The 25179-nt window shown below is 40.9% G+C and overlaps 1 long non-coding RNA gene across 4 annotated transcripts in view; it reads left to right on the top strand.

Moving 5' to 3' along the window:
* The window catches only part of LOC117201207 (uncharacterized), a 94015-nt gene that overhangs the window by 7675 nt on the left and 61161 nt on the right, over positions 1-25179 (top strand). The window lies entirely within an intron of this gene.

The following is a 25179-nucleotide window of genomic DNA, read 5'->3' as shown; positions in this document are numbered from 1 at the left end:
ATGTCCTTCCTGTGAGGTCCTTCCTTTCCTCTATATTATATTCAGGTATTGAAGTAGAGTTTCTTTACTTTCTTGGTTCATAGTCTCTTTCAAAAAGGTTTTTTTTTTTTCTTCTTATAATAGCCTTCTTCTTCACTAATGAAAAGTAGAAATCAAGTAGATTCCTATGCACAGTTGCTGTGTAATAGACTAAAATAGTCCTTATCACATGCTAGCAAGCATATAATATTATAGGGCTTAAGCTACAGGAAACTTGGTACAAGAGAGAGTTATTTTAAACAAGAATTTCTCCCAGGAAATTTTCTTGTTTTAAATATAACAAGGTAGGGAATGTAGGCAAACATTCAGGAAAAGAGAAATACACATTCCAGGGGATGCCACATGCTTCTTACCAAGAAGAGAAGAATAACCAGGAGACCTCCAGCCGTCCTCTGGGTGTGGCTGGTACACAGGGACACTGGAACCCATGGCTTCTCACTTTTACATCATGTGGGAAGAAGGTAGTGAACAAAGTGGAAGCAAAGTCCCTCTGAGGGACTGGGGGATTGAAAGAGCAGTAGGAGATTTTAGCTATCACGAGTAAGGAACCTCGGAGAGAGGAAATATATACAGAGGTATTGTAGGAAGCTTTCCTTTCTGCCTTTTCAGTGAAAGGCCTCTGTATTACATCTCTAAGGAAACTTATAATAATAAAGATCTTTATTATTTATCAAAACCAGTGCCATTATCTTCTAATGAGACTCCCCACAGACACTGGATCACATGGTACCCGGTTGTAGATTGAACAAGCTTAATCCAAAAAGGATCTCTAGGCCTAGCTGTTCTTATTTCCTGAGATTTATGATAGATGAGTAAAGTGGGGATTTCCTGTCTAGTTTCCAAGACAAAAAAAGTGCTTACTCCAATGAAGCTATAAGTTGCATAACTGAAGCGTATAATCCATATACTTTCTCCATAACTAAGAGCTGGGGAGCCAGCGGTTCTGAGATCTATTAGTTTCTCCCCCCTCATCCGAAGTTTGGAAAATATGTGCTTTGAGACACACTCTGAGCTGAGGTGGCATTTCTTCTGTGTGTGTACTGTGTTGTTGTATTCAGCCTACCAGGCTAAAGAAACCAAAAATTGTAACAGCTGCAAAGACATGAGTTCCTGAGTTCTTTGTAGACATAAAATATGTAAATTTTGATAGTTAACCTACACACATAAACCACAGGCACAGTCATAATTCTGTTGCAAGAATTCTGTTGCATTTATCATGAGGCAAAAATGATCACACTATACAAATGACTATGGTTAATAAGTCACATGTTCACTTTCAAAATAAGGTAGAAATTGGAGGCAAAAATAATAATTGTTGCTATTGTTTGAGCACATACCAAGAGCGAGGAATTGTTTTAGGTTCATTAAAATATTATTTCCACAAAATAGTAGACATTTAAAAAATAATTCTCGGGTTGAGAAATATGAAACTCAAAATGATTAAGAAACTCCCCCCAAGCTCACAATTATCCTAATAATTCAGTGAGTGGGATGAGACATGGGGGAAGTCATAGAGGAAGAAGGGATGGTTGCCTGAAAGACTCCAGAATCCAAGGGCAAAAGTAGCTGACCCAGTTTCCAGCAGCTGATGAGGTCTGTGAAGAGGATATTCTCTCATGTGCCTCAGTTGGGTGAGAAAAAGTGTAAGAGATTTCAAGCATGTAGAGGAATGCCACTTTCTGCTCCTCCCCCAGCCAAGCAGTTCAATGAGCAGATTACTGAGAACTTAAAAAATATATTTTAGCAAACTTTACCCAAGCAGTGATGTTCAGTACCATTTTGTTTCATTGAAAAAAATCACCAGAAAATGTAATCTAGTTAGAGTACTAAAAACACTGTCATTAACATATCTTTCTAAAAGTTTTTTTTTTAATTAGGCTTTTTAAAAAGCCCAATATCTAAGGCTCTAAAATGCAACAACCCTCCTCCATTTAACAATTAGGTTTAAAAAAGGTAGAAAACAACGTCCCCCCAGCCCTTTGTCTTGATTAATTTTCTCCTTTGTGGTATAAACTGTTGGTGGGCTTCCATTGCCATCTGGTGGACAATGTGTAGGTGTGCCTAGAGAGATGTGATTAATAAGAAGAGTTTTGTGTTTTGTGCAGTTGATCTGAAAGGAATGCACAGAAATAAAAAAACTAGATGGATAAAAAATGGTTTATTTCTTTGTAGAAAGGGGAACAGTTTTTAGGTGTTGGATTACAAATTAGGATGATACAGAACCAAAGTAATTAAAATATTCTTTAACTAATTTTGCTAGACTCCTTCAGCTCCACACTCCATAGTATAAAACACCGTGGACCAACTTAAATAAAGATATTTATACAGCGATCTCATTTGAAAGGACAGGAAATTCTGTATCTACATCCATTTCTATTTCTACAACCTCACTTCTCCTACACCTAAAATTTCTGATAATTGTTTTATTTCTTTTAGTTTAAAAATGCAGATAATCCTTACAGGTGTAACACATCTGTAAAGGGCTAGGGCAGAGATGTGGTTGGGGAATGTGTGTAGCAGAGGAAAAGCAATGGGTCGTGCTAGTCCTGGAGCAGTTCCAGCTCTGCCTTTAAACAACACATGGTCAGATTTCACTTGGTGGTAGGTTGGCCCTGGGGCCCATTCTGGTCAATGAGTTATGAGTTAAAATTTTTTTAAAAGTCCATATGATTTTAAGAAAGTAGTTAACAGTTGATATGAGGCAACAGAGTTGATGATCAAATCCATAAAATTCAGTGGGTTTTTTTTTTTTTGGTTAATTTCCTTTGTCATTTTTCCATTAGTAAAACAAATGAGACATTAAATATACAGCTTGCTCAATGTCATCCTCTCCTATAATAAATATAGGACAAGTGGTATGAGATGTGATAAACTATACATACTTACAAGAACATATTTAGCTACATTAAAAAATGCTGCCTTTCAAAGTGGTCAGTTTGGATAATGATATGCTGCTAGATGCAAAACACACTAGAAATCATAAGCCTCCATTGTCCCCAGCTCCAGTGCCTTCACCTGCAGGCCAGCCTTCACCAATTGGTCAGACATAACTGAGCGAGATGGGAGCTACCGAAGGAGCTGCTGAAGGAGCCTCTGCCCCATAAGTGGCCGTATCTGATGTGACTAGGGATGAGATCTAGGCCCTTCATGTCCACCGAGTCACATCAGACCTGACCCTACACTGCCTACATTGGACTGCTGACTATTAACTCTAGGGCCAACGCTATAGTTGTTTAGGATCCTTCCTCCCCCCGAGACATGGTTTCCTTCTCTTAAACTCTGACCTGGGTGGGTTGTGTAGTGGATAATGTAGTAGGTTCTTTCTGTCTAGTTCTTTAGTTTCCTATCCTTCCTAACCTCTATCCCCTACTGATCCATTGCTGCAGTTACAGGGATAACTCTTAGCCATGCTTTTGCTGCAAGACCCTGCAGTTGAGTGGACCAGGAGTAGGCACTTGACACAAACTGGGTAAATCAAAGTCCCTTCGCTCTCAGTGTGGGGCTGGATAAAATAATTCAATCTCAGTTTGGAACCTCTCTTGAATGGAGGATCTGTAAATTCTGGAGCTGTAGGAGGCCATTGCCAACCTTAGGGAAAGGCTTTTGCTTTTTGGTTTTTTTGGCCTCGTGGCTTGTGGGATATTAGTTTCCCTACCGGGGATCCAACCCTCACCCCCTGCACTGGAAGCTCAGAGTCCTAACAACTGGACCTCCAGGGAAGGAATTCCCAGGAATGCTTTTCAACAGCATTTCCCTCCCTTACCTTGTGATTCCATCATTGTTATCAAGGAAGAAAAGAAAGGAAGAAAAGGATGAAGGAATGAATGAAAGGCCACTGTGAGTGGGAGGATGGAAGCAGAGGATGTGCAGGAGGGTAGGGACAGAGAATGCTCTTGCCTGCAATGAAGGGCCTGATTCCAGCTCACTCCAGAGTTTCCACAACAGCCCTACTCCTAATAGGAAGAAACTTCCCCCTTTCCATTTAAGCTAATTTGCTTCTTGTAGTCAAATGAGTTTAAAACAGTACTCCCCCAGGTTCTTGCATGCCTCCTGATAAAGTTATAAAAGGAAGTGTCTTCAGACACAGTTCAAAAGCCAATCCTGAAACAGTCTTACTATAGTTTAATCACCTTTTATGAGTTTGGTGACATTTTATACAGCAAATATTTAGAAAATGCTTACTCTGTGCAATACACGGTGCTTGTCAATCATAGTACTAGGAGCTAATGGTTTCTTGGGGAGAGGAAATAACATACAAAAATAATAATAGGTAATAAGTGCCTTGACGGAAGTATAACAAAAGTGATTTGGGACAGAGAAAAGAGCAATTTATTAAGATTAAAAAAAAATTTATCAAATGCTGAAATGCTAACAATGTGCTGAGAAGTGTGTTATGATCCGGAGATACGGTGAGGAATAAAACATAATCTCATAGTTTAAGGAGCTTAAATTTTATCACAAGGATAAGTGCAAATGCATTTAGCGGCCAAAGGAGCACCTAACCATGTGTTTAAGGGGCAGATTTGAGAAGGCACCCAGAAGAGGAGATATCTAAATTGATGTTGAAAGGTATAAATGTTAAGTAGGATTAGATGAAGATGGGTTAGAAGAAAAAACCTCATAGAGGAAACTTGCAAATACAAAAAGCTGGTGTTGAGACAGTTCTCTTAGCAGCATCAGACATTGACTCTCAGATTCTGTTACCTCCCACTTTTCTGTTTTTCCTCTTACCTGTCTGACTCCTTTTTTTTTTTTTTTGAGATATAGTTGATGCACAATATCATATAAGTTACAGGTGTACAACATAGTGTTTCACAATTTTTAAAGGTTATACTCCATTTATAGTTATTATAAAATATTGGCTATATTTGTGTGTTGTACAATATCCTTGTAGCTTATTTATTTTATACATAGTAGTTTGTACCTCTTAATCCCATACCCCTCTCTTGCCCTTCCCCTCTTCCCTCTCCCCATGGGAAACCACTAGTTTGTTCTCTATACCTGAGTCTATTTCCTTTTTGTTATATTTATGAGTTCATTGTATTTTTTGGATCCCACGTATAAGTGAGATCATAGAGTATTTGTCTTTCTCTCTCTGACTTATTTCACTAAGCATAATGCCCTCCATAATACCTTTTCCTCTTACCTGTCTGGCTCCCTCTCAGTCTTCTTGGTCCTGAGTTCCTTTCTCTTCTCTTTCCTCACTCCCTTGCTAGGAGGATTTTGACTAACAAGTCCACATCTTGAGACCTGAGCTGTGGTCAGTGAGTCCTGTGGACCAGCTGAGGTCTGTGCCCTCCATCAAGTTCTCTGTCACCCAGTGGTGGGGCTGCTGTGGCTCATATCCTGTAGCAGTTCCGTTGCCACGAGAAGGTTGAAGGTTCCTGTGACAGCCACACATCTCCTTGGAGTTATGCATCTCAACCTTGGTGTGGGAGGCCTCTCAATTTTGAATTTTCCTTCCTTATTCACTTCATTAGTGTTAAAGGTGGTAGCTGCTATCTGCAGGTGCCATTTCTGTACCTCTTAGAATCCTCTTTTATCTCCTTTAGTAGCTCACTACATTTTACTACTTTACAGTCGTTTATACTAAACTTTTCCATTTAAATAACTGATATGGTTTTTGTCTCCTGATTGGACCTTGGATGATAGAATGTGGCAGCTCAGGGGTCCCCAACCCCCGGGCCATGGACCAGTACTGGGCTGTGGAACCAGGCCTCACAGCAGAAGATGAGTGGCAGGCCAGTGAGCAAAGCTTCATCTGTATTTATAGCTACTCCCCATCACTCGCATTACTGCCTGTGCTCCACCTCCTGTCAGATCAGCGGTGGTGTTAGATTCTTATAAGAGTGCGAACCTTACTGTGAACTACACATGCAAGGGATCTAGGTTGTGCATTCCTTATGATAATCTAATGCCTGATGATCTGAGGTGGAGCTGAGGCAGTGATGCTAGTGCTGGGGAGCTTCTGCAAATACAGATTATCATTAGCAGAGAGGGTTGACTGCACAGAGAACATAATAAATCAATCGCTTTCAGACTCATATTAAAACCCTATCAGTGGGGACTTCCCTGGGGGTGCAATGGTTAACAGTCCACCTGCCAATGCAAGGGACACGGGTTCGATCCCTGGGAAGATCCCACATGCCGCGGAGCAACTAAGCCCATGCACCACAACTACTGAGCCTGTGCTCTAGAGCCCATGTGCCACAACTACTGAGCCCGTGTGCCACAACTACTGAAGCCCACGTGCCTAGAGCCCATGCTCCGCAACAAGAGAAGCCCCTGCAATGAGAAGCCCTCATACTGCAATGAAGAGTAGCCCCCACTCTCCACAACTAGAGAAAGCCTGTGAGCAGCAATGAAGACCCAACACAGCCATAAATAAATAAATTTATTTAAAAAAATACAAAACCCATCAGTAGCTGGAGCTTCAAGATGGCGGAGGAGTAAGATGTGGAGATCACCTTCCTCTCCACAAATACATCAAAAATATATCTACATGAGGTACTGCTACTACAGAACATGTACTGACGCTGGCAGAAGACCTCAGACTTCCCAAAAGGCAAGAAACTCCCCACGTACCTGGGTAGGGCAAAAGAAAAAAGAAAAAACAGAGTCAAAAGAATAGGGATGGGACCTGCACCTCTGGGAGGGAGCTGTGAAGGAGGAAAAGTTTCCACACATTGGAAGCCCCTTCACTGGTGGAAACAGCGGGTGGGTGGGGGGGAAGCTTCGGAGCCACAGAGGAAAGCACAGCAACAGGGGTGCAGAGGGCAAAGCGGAGAGATTCCCGCAAAGAGGATCGGTGCCGACCAGCACTCACCAGCCTAAGAGGCTTGTCTGCTTACCTGACAGGGTGGGTGGGGCCTGAGAGCTGAGGCTTGGGCTTTGGAGGTCAGATCCCAGGGAGAGGACTGGGGTTAGATGCATGAACACAGCCTGAAGGGGGCTAGTGCCCCACAGCTAGCTGGGAGGGAGTCCGGGAACAAGTCTGGAACTTCCTAAGACGCAAGACACCATTGTTTTTGGGTGTGCGAGGAGAGGGGATTCAGAGCACCGTCTAAATGAGCTCCAGAGACAGGCGTGAGCCGCAGCTATCAGCGTGGACCCCAGAGTCAGGCATGAAACGCCAAGGCTGCTGCTACTGCCACCAAGACGCCTGTGTGCAAACACAGGTCACTATCCACACTTCCCCTCCCAGGAGCCTGTGCAGCCCGCCACTGCCAGGGCCCCATGATCCAGGGACAACTTCCGTGGGAGAACACACGTCGTATCTCAGGCTGTTGCAACATCACGCTGGCCTCTGTCGCTGCGGGCTCTACCTGCATCTCATACCCCTCCCTCCCCGCAGCCTGAATGAGCCAGAGTCACCTAATCAGCTGCTACTTTAACCCCAACCTGCCTGGGCAGGGAACAGACGCCCTCAGGCGACCTACACACAGAGGCAGGACCAAATCCAAAGCTGAACCCGAGGAGCTGTGCGAACAAAGAAGAGGAAGGGAAATCTCCCCCAGCAGCCTCAGGAGCAGCGGATTAAATCTCCACAATCAACTTGATGTACCTTACATCTGTGGAATACCTGAATAGACAACAAATCATCCCAAAATTGAGGCAGTGGACTTTGGGAGCAACTGTAGACTTGGGGTTTGCTTTCTGCATCTAATTTGTTTCTGGTTGTATGTTTATCTTAGTTTAGTATTTAGAGCTTCATAGATTTATTTATTGATTTAGTTGCTCTCTTTTTTTTGTATATATATTTTATCTTTTTCTCCCTTTGTGAGTGTGTATGTGTACACCGGTTTGTGTGATTTTGTCTGTACAGCTTTGCTTTTACCATTTGTCCAGTGTTCTGTCTGTCCGTTTTTTTTTTTTTTCTTTTTAGTATAGCTTTTAGCGCTTTTTATCATTGGTGGATTTGTTTTTTTGGTTTGGTTGCTCTCTTCCTTCTTTCTTTCTTTTTTTCCCCTCCCTTTTCTTCTGAGCCATGTGGGTGACAGGGCCGTGGTGCTCTGGCTGGGTGTCAGGCCTGAGCCTCGGAGGCGGGACACCTGAGTGCAGGACATTGGTCCACCAGAGGCCTCCCAGCTCCACGTAATATCAAATGGAAAAAGCTCTCTCAGAGATCTCCATCCCAACGCAAAGACCCAGCTCCACTCAACAATCAGCAAGCTACAGTGCTGGACACCCTATGCCAAACAACTAGCAAGACAGGAACACAACTGCACCCATTAGCAGAGAAGCTGCCTAAAATCATAGTAAATTCACAGACACCCCAAAACACACCACCGGATGTGGTCCTGCTCACCAGAAAGACAAAATCGAGCTCATCCACCAGAACACAGGCACCAGTCCCCTCCACCAGGAAGCCTACACAACCCACCGAACCAACCTTACCCATGGGGGCAGACACCAAAAACAACAAGAACTATGAACCTGCAGCTTGGGAAAAGCAGACCCCAAACACAGTACATTAAACAAAATGAGAAGACAGAGAAATATGCAGCAGATGAAGGAGCAAGGTAAAAACCCACCAGACCAAACAAATGAAAAGGAAATAGACAGTCTACCTGAAAAAAAATTCAGAATACTGATAGTAAAGATGATCCAAAATCTTAGAAATAGAATGGAGAAATTACAAGAAACGTTTAACAAACACCTAGAAGAAAAACAGCAAACAAGCAATGATGAATGACCTAATAAATGAAATTAAAAATTCTCTAGGAGGAATCAATAGCAGAATAACTGAGGCAGAAGAACGGATAAGGGACCTGGAAGATAAAATGGTGGAAATAACTACCGCAAAGCAGAATAAAGAAAAAAGAATGAAAAGAATTGGGGACACTCTCACAGACCTCTGGAACAACATTGAACGCACCAACATTTGAATTGTAGGGGTCCCAGAAGAAGAAGAGAAAAGAAAAGGGACTGAGAAAATATTTGAAGACATTATAGTTGAAAAGTTCCCTGACATGAGAGAGAAAATGGTCAATCAAGTCCAGGAAGCACAGAGAGTCCCATACAGGATATATCCAAGGAGAAATACGCCAAGACACATATTGATCAAACTATCAAAAACTAAATACAGGGCTTTCCTGGTGGTGCAGTGGTTGAGAGTCCGCCTGCTGATGCAGGGGACACGGGTTCGTGCCCCGGTCCGGGAAGATCCCATATGCTGCAGAGGGGCTAGGCTCGTGAGCCATGGCCACTGAGCCTGTGCGTCTGGAGCCTGTGCTCCACAATGGGAGAGGCCACAACAGTGAGATGCCCGCGTACCACAAAAAACAAAAACAAAAACAAACAAAAACTAAATACAAAGAAAAAATATTAAAATCATCAAGGGAAAAGCAACAAATAACATACAAGGGAATCCCCATAAGGTTAACAGCTGATCTTTTGGCAGAAACTCTGCAAACCAGAAGGGAGTGGCAGGACATACTTAAAGTGATGAAAGGGAAAAAACAACAACCAAGATTACTCTACCTAGCAAGGATCTCATTCACATTCGATGGAGAAATTAAAACCTTTACAGACAAGCAAAAGCTGAGAGAGTTCAGCACCACCAAACCAGCTTTACAACAAATGCTAAAGGAACTTCTCTAGGCAGGAAACACAAGAGAAGGAAAAGACCTACAAAAACAAACCCAAAACAATTAAGAAAACGGTAATAGGAACACACATATTGATAACTACCTTAAATGTAAATGATTGAATGCTCCAATCAAAAGACATAGACTGGCTGAATGGATACAAAAACAAGACCCGTATATATGCTGTCTAGAAGAGACCCACTTCAGACCTAGGGACACATACAGACTGAAAGTGAGGGGATGGAAAAAAGATATTCCATGCAAATGGAAATCAAAAGAAAGCTGGAGTAGCAATTCTCATATCAGACAAAATAGACTTTAAAATAAAGACTATTACAAAAGACAAAGAAGGACACTACATAATGATCAAGGGACCAATCCAAGAAGAAGATATAACAATTGTAAATATTTAGGTACCCAACATAAGAGCACTTCAATACACAAGGCAAATGCTAACAGCCATAAAAGGGGAAATTGACAGTAACACATTCATAGTAGGGGACTTTAACACTCCACTTTCACCAATGGACAGATCATCCAAAATGCAAATAAATAAGGAAACACAAGCTTTAAATGACACATTAAACAAGATGGACTTAATTGATAGTTACAGGACATTCCATCCGAAAACAACAGAATACACTTTCTTCGCACGTGCTCCTGGAAGATTCTCCAGGATAGATCATATCTTGGATCACAAATCAAGCCTTGGTAAATTTAAGAAAATTGAAATCATATCAACTATCTTTTCCAACCACAACACTATGACACTAGATATCAATTATAGGAAAATATCTAAAAAATACAAACACATGGAGGCTAAACAATACACTACTAAATAACCAAGAGATCACTAAAGAAATCAAAGAGGCAATTAAAAAAATACCTAGAAACAAGTGACAATGAAAACATGACGACCCAAAACTTGTGGGATGCAGCAAAGGCAGTTCTAAGAGGGAAGTTTATAGCAATACAATCCTACCTCAAGAAACAACAAACATCTCAAATAAACAACCTAACCTTACACCTAAAGAAATTACAGAAAGAAGAACAAAAAACCCCAAAGTTAGCAGAAGGAAAGAAATCATAAAGATCAGATCAGAAATAAATGAAAAAGAAATGAAGGAAACAATTGCTAAGATCAATAAAACTAAAAGCTGGTTCTTTGAGATGACAAACAAACTTGATAAACCACTAGCCAGACTCATCAAACAAAAAGGGAGAAGACTCAAATCAATAAAATTAAAAATGAGAAGTAACAATTGATACTGCAGAAATACAAAGGGTCATGAGAGATTACTACAAGCAACTATATGCCAATAAAATGGACAACCTGGAAGAAATGGACACATTCTTAGAAAAGCACAACCTTCAGAGACTGAACCAGGAAGAAATAGAAAATATAAACTGACCAATCACAAGCACTGAAATTGAAACTGTGATTAAAAATCTTCCAACAAACAAAAGCCCAGGACCAGATGGCTTCACAGGCAAATCCTATCAAACATTTAGAGAAGAGCTAACACCTATCCTTCTCAAACTCTTCCAAATATAGCAGAGGGAGGAACACTCCCAAACTAATTCTATGCGTACACTATCACCCTGATACCAAAACCAGATAAAGATGTCACAAAAAAAACTACAGACCAATATCACTGATGAACATAGATGCAGAAATCCTCAACAAAATACTAGCAAACAGAATCAAATGGAACATTAAAAGGATCATGCACTGTGATCAAGTGGGGTTTATCCCAGGAATGCAAGGATTCTTCAATATATGCCAATCAGTCAATGTGATAAACCATATTAACAAATTGAAGGAGAAGAACCATATGGTCATCTCAATAGATGCAGAAAAAGCTTTTGACAAAATTCAACACACATTTATGATAAAAACTCCCCAGAAAGTAGGCATAGGGGGAACTTACCTCAACATAATAAAGGCCATATATGACAGACGCACAGCCAACATCGTTCCCAATGGAACGTTCCCAATGAAACACTGAAACTGTTTCCACTAAGATCACGAGCAAGACAAGGTTGCCCACTCTCACCACTATTGTTCAACATAGTTTTGGAAGTTTTAGCCACAGCAATCAGAGAAGAAAAAAAAAAAGGAATCCAAATCAGAAAGGAAGAAGTAAAACTGTCACTGTTTGCAGATGATATGATACTATACATAGAGAATTCCAAAGATGCTACCACAAAACTACTAGAGCTAATTAATGAATTTAGTAAAGTAGCAGGATATAAAATTAATGCACAGAAATCACTTGCATTCCTATACTCTAATGATGAAAAATCTGAAAGAGAAATTGAGGAAACACTCCCATTTACCATTGCAACAAAAAGAATAAAATACCTAGGAATAAACCTACCTAAGGAGACAAAAGATCTGTATACAGAAAACTATAAGACACTGATGAAAGAAATTAAAGGTGATACAAACAGATGGAGAGATATACACCATGTTCTTGGATTGGAAGAATCAACATTGTGAAAATAACTATCCTACCCAAAGCAATCTACAGATTCAGTGCAATCCCTATCAAACTACCATTGCATTTTTCACAGAACTACAACAAAAATTTTCACAATTTGTATGGAAACACAAAAGACCCTGAATCGTCAAAGCAATCCTGAGAATGAAAAATGGATCTGGAGAAATCAGGCTCTGTGACTTCAGACTATACTACAAAGCTACAGTAATCAAGACAGTATGGTACCGGCACAAAAATAGAAATGTAGACCAATGGAACAGGATAGAAACCCCAGAGATAAACCCATACATATATGGTCACATTATCTTTGATAAAGGAGGCAAGAATATAGAATGGAGAAAAGACAGCCTCTTCAATAAGTGGTGTTGGGAAAACTGGACAGCTACATGTAAAAGTATGAAATTAGAACACTCCCTAACACCATACACAAAAATAAACTCAAAATGGATTAAAGACCTAAATATAAGGCCAGACACTATAAAACTCTTAGAGGAAAACATAGGCAAACATTCTATGACATACATCACAGCAAGATCCTTTTGACCCACCTTCTAGAGAAATGGAAATAAAACCAAAAATAAATAAATGGGACCTAATGAAACTTCAAAGCTTTTACACAGCAAAGGAAACCATAAATAAGATGAAAAGACAACCTTCAGAATGGGAGAAAATATTGGCAAGTGAAGCAACTGACAAAGGGTTAATCTCCAAAATATACAGGCAGCTCATGCAGCTCAACATCAAAAAAACAAACAATCCAATCCAAAAATGGGCAGAAGACCTAAATAGACATTTTTCCAAAGAAGATATACAGATTGCCAACAAACACATGAAAGGATGCTCAACATCACTAATCATTAGAAAAATGCAAATCAAAACTACAATGAGATATCACCTCACACCGGTCAGAATGTCCATCATCAAAAAATCTACAAACAATAAATGCTGGAATGGGTGTGGAGAAAAGGGAACCCTCTTGCATTGTTGGTGGGAATGTAAATTGATACAGTTACTATGGAGAACAGTATGGAGGGTCCTTAAAAAACTAAAAATCGAACTACCATATGACCCAGCAATCCCACTACTGTGCATATACCCTAAGACAACCATAATTCAAAAAGAGTCATGTACCACAATGTTCATTGCAGCTCTATTTACAACAGCCAGGACATGGAAGCAACCTAAGTGTCCATCAACAGATGAATGGATAAAGAAGATGTGGCACATATATACAATGGAATATTAATCAGCCATAAAACGCAATGAAATTAAGTTATTTCTAGTGAGGTGAATGGACCTAGAGACTGTCATACAGAGTGACGTAAGTCAGAAAGAGAAAAACAAATACCATATGCTAACACATATATATGGAATCTAAAAAAAAAAAAAAAAGTTTCTGAAGAACTTAGGGGCAGGACAGGAATAAAGATGCTGATGTAGAGAATGGACTTGAGGACATGGGGAAGGGGAAGGGGAAGCTGGGACGACAAAGTGAGAGAGTGGCTTGGACATATATATAGTACCAAATGTAAAATAGATAGCTAGTGGGAAGTAGCCGCATGGCACAGGGAGATCAGCTTGGTTCTTTGTGACCACCTAGAGGAGTGGGATAGGGAGGGTGGGAGGGAGATGCAAGAGGGAGGAGATATGGAGATATATGTTTATTTATAGCTGATGCACTTTGTTATACAGCAGAAACTAACACACCATTGTAAAACAATTATACTCCAATAAAGATGTTAAAAAAAAACCCTATCAGTGATTGTCAAGTGACAATTAAGCTGCATCTGGTGGCAGGTTTTATATTGGCAAGTGAGTTGATGTACTTCAATTGTAGAACTACATCTCATGGCAGGCTTTAAGTCAGAATCCGACACTTATTTTAGTCCATGCATGGCCTGCCCATTATTTTGTTTACAACCTCTGTCCATGCCTCTTTCCCACACTGTGCACTTGTCTCAGTCACAGTTTTGGTAAGCTCACAAGCTAACCCTAGCCAAAATGAGTAACAAACAAATGTCTCTGGAGAGCTTCTTTGAAAAGGGGGAAAGACCCAATGATGAGACAGCAGAAGACTCTAAGACTGCCCACAAATAGAAAGCTGCATTTAAAAGAAAATACCAAGAGTCCTACTGAAAGTACAGGTTCATTGCAACAGGTGATTCACATTCTCCAAGCCCACTTTGTATAATATGTGGCAACTGGCTATCCAAGGAAGCCATGAAACCTTCAAAACTCCTCACCTATCTCAGCTTTCAAAAGAGTTTGAGCATTACTTCCCAACCACAGAAGACCCCTGAACTGGGGAGGAATGGATCCGTGACCCATTTTTGAATAAGCCAGGTGAATCGACTTTGTCCATGCTAGAAGAGGATCAACTGCTTGAGATTGCAAAGTGACGGTGGCCTTAAAAGTATGTTTGAGACAACCTCAAATCTCCATATGTTCTGGGTTAAAGTCAAGGTGGAATATCCTGAGACTGCCACAAAAGCACTGAAAAGCCTGCTTGCATTTCCAACATCCTGTCTTGTGAAGCAGGGTTTTCTGCAGTGACAGGGACCAAAATGAGATCACAGAGTAGACTGGACATAAGCAACACACTTCGGGTGTCACTGTCCCCATCACCCCCAGATGGGACCATCTAGTTGCAGGAAAACAAGCTCAGAGTTCCCACTGATTCTGCATTATGGTGAATTGTATAATTATTTCATTATATATTACAATGTAATAATAATAGAAATAAAGGGCACAATAAATGTAATGCGCTTGAATCATCCTGAAACAATTCCCCCTCCCCTCTGCCCAGCCCTCACCCCCACCCCCCTCCGTGGAAAAATTGTCTTCCACGAAACCAGTCCCTGGTGCCAAAAAGGTTGGGGACTGCTGAGGCAGAGGGAGTAGTTGGGAATTATTGCAAATAGCACAAACCACAACATAAAAGAACTAAATGATTTGACTTCCTGAAAGTTAAAGACTTCTATTCTTTGATAGACATCACTAAAAAAGTGAAATGGCGATTCAGTCAAATAGTGAATATTTGTAATATGTATATCTGAGAAGGGATATAAACAGAATATATAAAGTATCTCAAAAATAAGAAGATTGTATTTGTTAGTTAGAGGTGCAATAAAAAAATAGCACAGCCTTTGTGTCTCAAACAATAGAAATTTATTTTCCCACAGTTCTAGAGACAAGAAGTCCAAGATCAAGAGGTTGGCAAGTTCGGTGTCTTCTGAGGCCTCTCTCTTCGGCTTATGGACGACTGCCTTCTCTCTGTGTCCTCACAAGGTCTTTTCTCTGTGAGTGCACGTCTGTGTCCAGATCTCCTCTTCTTATAAAGACCATTGCAGATCCTATGGTCAGAGCATTCTCTACAGCAATAGTCCCTTTCCTCCAGTCACAATAATCCTTTTAAATAAGGTCTCTTCTTACCTATGTCCAGATTTGTTTTTCTTGACATTTCCTTCTGGCCTGCTATGTGTTCAGCAGTGGGCCAATCTAGTAGGAATTAAGCATGTAAGTAGCCAATTACAAGCTAGTAATGAAAGTATTATGCAGGGCCTGTTACATAATTTTTGGGACCTAGTGCAAAATGAAAATGCAAGATGCCTTGTTCAAAAGAGTAGGGGAAAAGGGCTGTTGAAGGTATGAAAATATGTTTTCCCTTTTCTTCCATGGTCTCTTTCAACTTGTTCTGGTGTCTTCTATTTTTTATTTAATGCCATTTTAAATAAAGAAAAATTTGAACATTTAGTTATGAGCATGAATTTTACCTTTCCTCTTTATATCGTGGAATACCAGTTTAAATGAAATTATAAGAGCATTAAACTTCTGGAATCACCAAAATTATACAATTCATGCTTCTTAGCTGGTACATGCACATGGATTTTTTTTTAACTTATTTATTTTATTTATTTAATTTTTTTGGCTGTGTTGGGTCTTCAATGTTGTGCACAGGCTTTCTCTAGTTGTGGCGAGCAGGGGCTACTCTTTGTTGCGGTGCGCAGCCTTCTCATTGCAGTGGCTTCTCATTACAGAGCACGGGCTCTAGGTGCGTGGGCTTCAGTAGTTGTGGCATGTGGGCTCAGTAGTTGTGGCTCGCAAGCTCTAGAGCACAGGCTCAGTAGTTGTGGCACACGGGCTTAGTTGCCCTGTGGCATATGGGATCTTCCTGGACCAGGGCTCAAACCCGTGTCCCCTGCATTGGCAGGCAGATTCTTCATCACTGCGCCACCAGGGAAGCCCTGCATTTTGTTTTTGGTATTGACAGAAGAGCAGAAACACTGCACAAAACTAACTCTCTTATTTCTCACACTTTTTTTCACTTATTTATACATGCACATCCTACCAATGTGCTCTACAATACTTTAGCTTCATGATGAATAAGGAGGGACCAAAAGGAAAAGGAACTATGGGTTCCCCTATATTTCCCTCTCCTTCTGTGTCATCCTTTTCAGTGGAAGTGGTTGGCTATTACCAGGAAATTATGTAAATAAGAAAAGACAGGGTAGGGTTCTTTGGTTGTTCGTGTTTTTTAGAATACCACTGCCTTCTTTCTGCATTCTGCATTCAAAGCAAGTTCTTGTTTGAATGAAGTGTAGCTTCTTGGGACTGTTGGTGCCTCACCCCACCCAATCATAGCACAATCGCAGACCTGACGTGCTTACCCGCTACCAGCTATGAGTCTCCCTGAAACTCCTGCGTCTCCAACATCAGCAGTGCCCTAGGGCCAGCTACCTTCTTTTATCATCTGGACTGGGCACTACTGAAATAATCTACTGACTAGGCTGTCTGCATCCATTCTTGTTCCTATAATGCATTGTACACACTGCAGCCAGAGTGATCTTCTTAACACCAAATTTGACGTTATCCCTGTCCCCACAAAAACCCTTTAACGCTTTGAGAATAAAGACAAATATGACCTATAGACTCCTGCAAATTTTGCTCTTGTGTTTTCTCCAGCTTCAGTTTGCAGCATGCTCCTTGAGTGCTCTCCATTCCTGAACACGGGCCTTGCAGCTCTTTGATCACTCCATTTCTTCTGACCTTTTCCTGGAGGACTCTTCTCACCTCCATCCCAGCCTCACCTAATTAAACTCCATCCATCCTTCACATTGAAATTCAAGTATCGCTTCCTCAAGGAAGCTATCTCTCACCTCTGTCAAGTTCAAATCTTCTAATCATTCTCTCATAGGACCCGATACCTCTCCTTGGCTGCACTCATACAGTTGCAGTTTTGTATTTATTTTTGTGGTTATTTGATTGTTATCTATCTTTCTAGCATAAATAGAGGAAAGAGAAGAAACCCCTTCCCTACATATCTTTTTTTGTTCTCATAACACTTATTGTAGGTGGTGATTGATCGGTTACCAGAATAATGAGATTACCAGAATAAAGTGTCTTCCACATAGATCACTTCTGTTTTGTTTACTATTATTCCCCCTACCCACCCACGCCCTGAAGCTTTCCTCAAGCATACTGAGGAGCTTAACCACTAATCATTGAATGATTGATAGCAAAGTTGACCAGACTTTAGCTTTTAAATTCCAAAGAATTGCTGATTTCAAGGAGTGCCTAAGAAGCTTTGCAAATAAACAAATTGTCCTGCTGTCTGAATGCTCCCTCCTTTTCCTTTATCTTGGAATTTTACCTTAGTCTCTTTCAAAATCTCAGTAGCAGCATGGATATGATCCTCTGGTCCTTTGAGGTGAGGCGGCTGAAGGATTCACTTTATCTTGCTTTCCCGTGCTTCTCAGCTTCTCTCTCTACATGTCCACTCACCTAAGGGCTCCTTCCTTTTCTGTTTGTCACTGACACAATCCTTGCTAACATGCCCCCCTCCTTTTCTTTTTTGACCAGTCTCAGTAGCATTTCCAACATCTGTTATGGTTTAGAGGGGACTCTTGTCTGAAAATAGAAGTTCTTTCCAAGCCATGATATAAATTTCTAGTAAAAGCAAATGAATGAATATATAACAAGAAACAACATTTCACAAGGAAGTTGCCCTGGAAGTAGGCTGTTGTCGTAAAAAGAGGTCAGTGCCTGTTACTTAGTCCCCATGGCCTGATCACCCCTGCCCAGTCCGAACTCCATCACATCGTGCGGTTGGCTGTTCTATCCTCAGCAGACTGTGTGGATTACAGTATGTACACTGGCACTTGTTATACAGCAAGTGCAAACAGCTGGGCTTCTTGCTGTTCATCCAGTGCCAAGATATTATTCCTCATAAGACTTTTTAACTGCTTTTGCAGTTAGTAACATCAGTGACTGGGAAATCAAACATTTTATCTAGTGGTTTGTTAACTTAGTGCTATTTTCCAGATGTTTTCTAAGAGCTGTTCCTCAGATGTTGATTTGTGATGGCGTTGATATTTTCTATCTATAGCCTTTTATTATTTTTGAGCAGTGATATTTAATTTCGTTAGGGGAAATATCTTTTCCAAACTCTTGGTTTCTGATGACACACAGTTATTTTGTGCCTCGTGTTAATCCCACAAACTACAGGACTTGGCCTGATTATAGACAGGACTAGACAATAGAAGCTTTAGAAGAACTGCTGCACCAGACTTTCACTGCTATTGAGGCTACCAGATACATAATAGATTATAGGCCCAGGGAATTTTAGGGCCGGGGAGATTATTTACTCAGATCTTCCCTTTATTCACAAAACATAGCTAGATCTCATAGATGCTAAATGGTTTTACCATGGGCCACACAACTAGTTGATAGTAAAATCAGAACTAGAACCAGGTCTCCTAGGTACAGAGGAGAGGAAACCTTTTTTCTATGCTTTTCACCTGGAGGCATATGTGTAAATTTGCTTGTCCCTTTCAGCGGCCCAAGGATGCATTCGTTGGCAAAGAAGTCTCTCCACAGCATTTTGGAAAGACAGGACAAATTCTTGCTGCCAGTCTGCAGGAACCATTATTCTTCCCCACTGAGCACCCCTGAGTGTCCCCATTGCCAGACTGCTCTTCTTACAGGCTGGCATCGAGGTGTCACACAGATGCAATGACTCCCGTGCAAAGCTCTTTTGCCAAGAACGGTTCCTATTTCTCTACTCTCCAATTTGTCCTTTCTCCCCACAAGCTCTCCTCTACCACACAAACCCACCAAGGACCTCTGAAAGCTTTATGATCATCTGTTTCTCCATCCATCATGAGAGAAAGAGGAGAAGGAGTCAAGTTCAGGATGCCATGAGGCAGCAAAGTTTTGAGAGTTTGACAGTAGTTTATAAGTAATGCACCGTAGATGTTGCCGACAAGGGGAAGTATATATGTGAAACACCATCATTAAAAAATGTCTTCTTTGAAAATGAAGGATGACAGCATACAGTCCAAACCCCCAAAAGCTTAACAGAAATTCTCATAAAACTTTAGGTAGGCTTACATTCTATGACATAAGTTTTAAACTCTGGATCTGGGCCAAAAACATCACCTGCTTTAGGTCTTCAAATAGGTACTTAAGAGCTACAGAAAAATAAAACTGACCAGCAAAAACACTTTAAGAGTTGGTTGTAATCTATAGACTGTCAACTTGGGGGTAACTGGTAAAGTAATTTGCCATCTTTTTTGGTCTGTTTTAATTGGTGATATTTCTCTGCATCTAGCTTTACAGGAGACATTGAAACACAGCTGCTGCATTGTAAACCCACAAAGTGAAATAAGCAGTGTCCAGTGAATAACAACAAGGCCCCAGAATCGCTCCTCTAACAACTCTGCTTGCTTCCTTTACTGGAATCCTTCCTTGTGCGCTCAACGATGATTCGTACATACATCGAGGGCAGTGGGACTTGGGATTCAAAGGCACAATCAGGCAAAACAAAGGAGGCCATAACTTGCTGTTGGGAGTTGGACCAGATGAGTCAACAATAGCAAAGAAGGCCTGGAATATGAGCTTCAAAATCTAAGTCAAAACTCACCCCAAAGAGAATAGACCTGAAGAATCTTATTGGATTCTATTAGCTCTTTTACTGTTTGTCATCATTTCAGCCTGTATGTATTTAGATTTGTCCTGTAATGGCCACCAATCCAGAACACATTTATGGTCAGTAGACTATGGCTGTCCAGTCTGGCATCACGTTTAAGGAGCTCCTCTCCCCTGGCAGAGGCCGCTGCTCTTCTGTACAAGGACCTCCTGTCCACGTGTCTGACCCACAAGCTCCACCTCCTCCACAGGGCTTTCTCTCGCCTCTTGGCTTTCAATGTTGATGCCTCCCTGGGGTTTGTGTCCTCACCCTACTCTTTCAGCTCAATGCTTAATACAGCCTCTCTTGGGGTTTGAGTTTGTTTTCCCTCCCAGCCACATTTTCTTCTTTCTCCTTTGTCTTGAAGCGTTCACAGACCATCGCAGGGTAAGAATGTCCTTCCCTGCTTGGCTTCACTCTTGAGATTTACCAAACCATATCCTGCCCTTGGAGACAGACTCATTCCACTGAGGTCCAGATATGTTTCAGAAGCAGTGGTAGCGATTAGTGTATTTTCAAAGAAGCTTTCTATTCAAGATGGTTAAGTAAAGAGAGTTTGGCTATGGAAAGGGAGAGTGAGAGGGTGGGTAAACCTCACCTGTTCATATTATTCAGTTATTCAAACAAAATTTATTCCTCGAGTGTTTCAGATGAATTTAATTTGATGATATTAACATGCATTTATATTAAAACATTCTGTATTCATTGGACTATTCAATCAATAGTTCATTTACCTATTAAACTCTTAGCTTCTTAAGAGCACAGACCAAATTTTCATCTCTCTTATTTCCCTTCCTGAATAACCACCGAATTTTTTTGGGGGATGTGGGATCTTAGTTCCTCGGCCAGGGATCGAACCCATGCCCCCTGCAGTGGAAGTGCAGAGTCTTTACCACTGGACTGCCAGGGAAGTCCCCCACTTAAGTTTTTAAGTGACTGAACTGACAGATCCAACAAACCAAGGCCTGCATGTCAGTAAGTGTGAGCTGTAGATCTGTGTACAGCTGTCACCACCCATTTGGAGGACAGTTCCTGTGGATTGTGGGCCTGGGAAATCACACTGCGTGGGCATTGTTCCCTCCACCTCCCCACTCAGCCCCACAACATTGACATTTTTATTCAGGTGAAATTCCATTAAAACAAATATCAAGTAATGACTTTATCAAAAGGACCAAAACTGGGACCTTTATTTTTATTTTTTAAGAATTTATTTTTTCGAAGTATATTTGATTTACAATGTGTTAGTTTCTTTCCATTATGATTTATCACAGGATATTGAATATAGTTCCCTGTGCTATACAGTAGGACCTTGTTGTCTATCCATCCTATATATAATAGTTTGCATCTGCTCATCCCAAACTCCCAATCCATCCCTCTCGCACCCCCTCCTCCTTGACAACCACAAGTCTGTTCTTTATGTCTAAAACTGGGACCTTTAGTCAGCAAAACAGTCAAACTGGTGTGTGTGTGTGTGTGTGTGTGTGTGTGTGTTGGCACGAGGCTGGGAAAAAACTAGACTGAGGATGTCATGAAAAGGCAATATGTAGCCCGAGGGGCCTGTGGAAGCAAGAGGGGCTTGTGATTGCCAAGCCATTTGCCTTCCCTCTTGCGTGGCTTTGTGACTTTGGAAGGAGTGTAAGTGGAGACTTAACAATACTCTTTACATCTCTCTCTGCCACTCTGTTCGTCTCCCCTCTAATTTGGATCGTTGTCATCTCAGATCTGGATTATTGTTAGTAGTCTCCTAGCGTATGTTTCTGCCTCTGTTCTCCTCCCACTACTCCATCCAATATATCCTTCTCAGATTAATCTCCCCAGCGCATCGGGCTGATTGTGCTAATAGTTTAGTCATAAATGTTTAGTCACATTTATTTCTATTCTGTTTTTCCCTTAGTTCTGCATTCAGCGCCGTCTGGGACCTCCCACTGATCCAGGTTTTCCACTGGTCTCCCAGTACTCCCTTCTCGTTAAATGGGACTCCCTGTTCCCTCCACACACCAATGCCTCTAGGCTGTCCCGTGGCTCCCTGTCCTTCACCACAGCGTTACAATCCTTCCCATCTTTCAGGACCTTTAAAAGCTGCCTTGTCCCTGAAATCTTCCCTGAACATCCCCTCCGGGAGTGTTAGCTGCCACATCTGTGTTCCCACAGCGTGTTGTGTTCTGCTTCTTGAGATACCTATCACTTTCTACCTTTTGTCATTCTATTTGTGTACCTGAACTGAGTGGCTCTGGGCTCTGGGTCAGACAGCCTAGATTTTAATGCCAGGTCTGGTCATTTATGTGGTCTTTGATATTAACCTTTTTTAGTCTTGGGTTCTTCACTGGTAAGTTAACAATAATCATAACTATCTTATAGGTTTGTTGATGAAGATTAAATGAGATAATGACGTAGTACACCTAAATCGATGCTCAAAAGATAGTAAAAGATCAAAAAATCATGTTATTGTTATGTTATTGTGTTTGTTATTATTGTTGTTTTAATTTCCTTTCTAGACTCGAACTTCATGAGGGTTAAATCTCTCTATATATCAGGCATTAGCAAACTTTTTCTGTAAAAGGTCAGAAGGTCAGTATTTTAGGCTTTGCAGGCAACATATATCTCTGTCACATATTGTTAAATAATAGTAAAAATATGTATATTGGTCTCTGCCCCTAGTTCCCGGCATAATGAAACTAAAACTCTTGTAGTTTCCCAAGTGATAAGAGCACTACAGGCATCTTTTGTTCTAATATTTGGTCTTTGACCCCAGTTGCTGACATAGGGCTCCTGAAACCCATGTAACTTCCTGGTGATGGAAATGTCTTTTGTTCTAATGAGGTGATTCTAGGTGGGCTCCTGGATGGTTCCTGGATGGGGGCAGGTCACCAAAAATACCAAGCCATGATAAGAAGCTTAGAATTTTCAACCCCCCACTCGCTTCTCCAGAGAGAGGAGAGGGGCTGGAAACAGAGTTAATAATTGATCACGCCTAGGTGAGGAAACCTCACCTAGATTGCTTTTAGGCTGGTGAACACGTCCTGTTCACCAATGTTCACGTTGGTGAACATACTGGGAGGGTGACACACCCCACCTGCAAGGAGACAGAAGCTCCTGAGCTCGGGACCCTCCCAGACCCCGCCCTGAACTCTTTATCTGCTCTTTCGCTGTATTCTTTGACATATTCTTTAATAAGCTGGTAACCTAAAGTGTTTCGCTGAGTTTTGTGATCCATTCTAGCAAAGTAATTATACCCAAGGAAGGGATTGTGAGAACCTCTGATTTGTAGCCAACGTGGACAGAAGTTGTGGTTAACTTGGGGCCCTACCACTTGTGATTGGCATCTGAAAAGGGGACCGGTCTTATGGGACTGAGCGCTTAACCTGTGGGATCGGATGCTATCTCCAGGTAGGCAGTGTCAAAATTGAGTTGAATCGTAGGACACCCCGCTGGTGTCACAGGATTTCTTGGTGGGGGAAACACCCTCACATCTAATGTCAGAATTGTTGTGAATGCAGGAGTAGTGTGAGAGTAAAGGAGACTCATAGGAGGAAATACCCGAGTTTTTCCCCATACACATATTCTTTTCTTTTTTCAACAACCTTTGAAAATGCAAAATTCATCCCTAGCTCACAGGCTGTGCAAAAACGGGCCCCAGGCTGGCAGTAGCTTGCCGACCCCTGCTATACAGTCCCCAGTCCCCAGATCAGTGCTCTGCGGATATAGAAATTCACTGAGTAATGTCTGATTAATTAAATGAGTGATTACATGACCGAGCTCTCTAGGAGTGCCTCTGTCCTTTTTTACCTTTTGCAAATGACTCCATTTTGCTCCCTCCCACCCTACACCGGAATCTAAGTCCCGAATCTTTCCCGCGTGCCTGATCCTAAGAACAAGCTGGATGAACCCCCAAAACATGGAGCCAAGGATGAGTTTTTTCTTCTACATAACTAGGTCTTTCTGGGTCTCTGATCCAATCTAGCGGGGGAGCTGTGTGCAGAGTTAGTGAGGTTCAGTTATTCTGGGGAGAAAAGTGGTGAGAGTATCAGAACTATATTAAATACTGTATTATTGCATTTGGATGGCAGCTATATATGTTTCTCCATGAATGTGTAAAATCCTCTCTCCCACACTGATTTTAATTGAATTCTGACAAATCCAACTTTACTGTGGCAAGAGAAAATGAGAATGTTGTTATTAGCATAGCTTTTCCCCCTTGTTAACTGCACTTACATATCGTCTCCTCGGATAGTGTACGTTATTTTGCTTTTGTGCATTGATTTTATCACAACGGCATCAATTAGCTCTATTAAGAATCTTTCCACAGATGTACAGGAACGTGAGTGAGAATGAGTGGCTTAACTCTGAGAATTTTTATTACCAACAATTCAGGCATTGGCTCTGCTTCCCTTATAAATCAGTTTTAGAAAATAATTAATATGACATACTAAATTTGAAGCACAGACTGACTATATGTGTATCTTCACACATTTTTAAAGACTTCTCTCACCTTTAAATACTCAATAATTGTGAGGCTGAGTATCATTCTTTATGTTAGATGAACTCTGTAAATTCACAGGTTTGCTGATCAGAGCAGTGTTAAGAGCTATAATCATCAGTAATACCCGTATAAATTGCATTCCTTAGCCAATTTCATACTTTGAATGGTAGTGAGATGATTCTTATCTGAGAAGTACAAAAATGTCCAGTAGGTGTTGCTGTTGTACACTGAATTAGCCAGGAAAGCTTAAAGAAATACAAAGTAATAATAATTTCACCCACAAATTCGTTATCATAATTGTTTAAGCAACTATTATTGGGAAGACAGATAAGAGAATAAATGGTACATAACTTATTTCTATATAATTTTGAAGACGTTGTCATTTGCAATTTTTGTTTCATATACGGAAAGAAAAATGTCTTGGGAGAAAAGCTAAAAAGTCAATCCTAATTTTTATTTTTTAATAGAATAACCAAAAGGATTATATTAAAAATAGAAATTATAGGGAATGCAAAAATATCAGAAATAAAGTACATGCACAGACTCTAGACAATGCTATACTTTTTAAAAAAGTTTTATTTATTTATTTTTATTTTTGGC

The sequence above is a fragment of the Orcinus orca genome, chromosome 4, assembly GCF_937001465.1.
Source record: "Orcinus orca chromosome 4, mOrcOrc1.1, whole genome shotgun sequence".
Classification (NCBI taxonomy): Eukaryota; Metazoa; Chordata; class Mammalia; order Artiodactyla; family Delphinidae; genus Orcinus; species Orcinus orca.
Note: the sequence above shows the minus strand (reverse complement) of the source record. Positions and strands in the feature narration are given on the sequence as shown.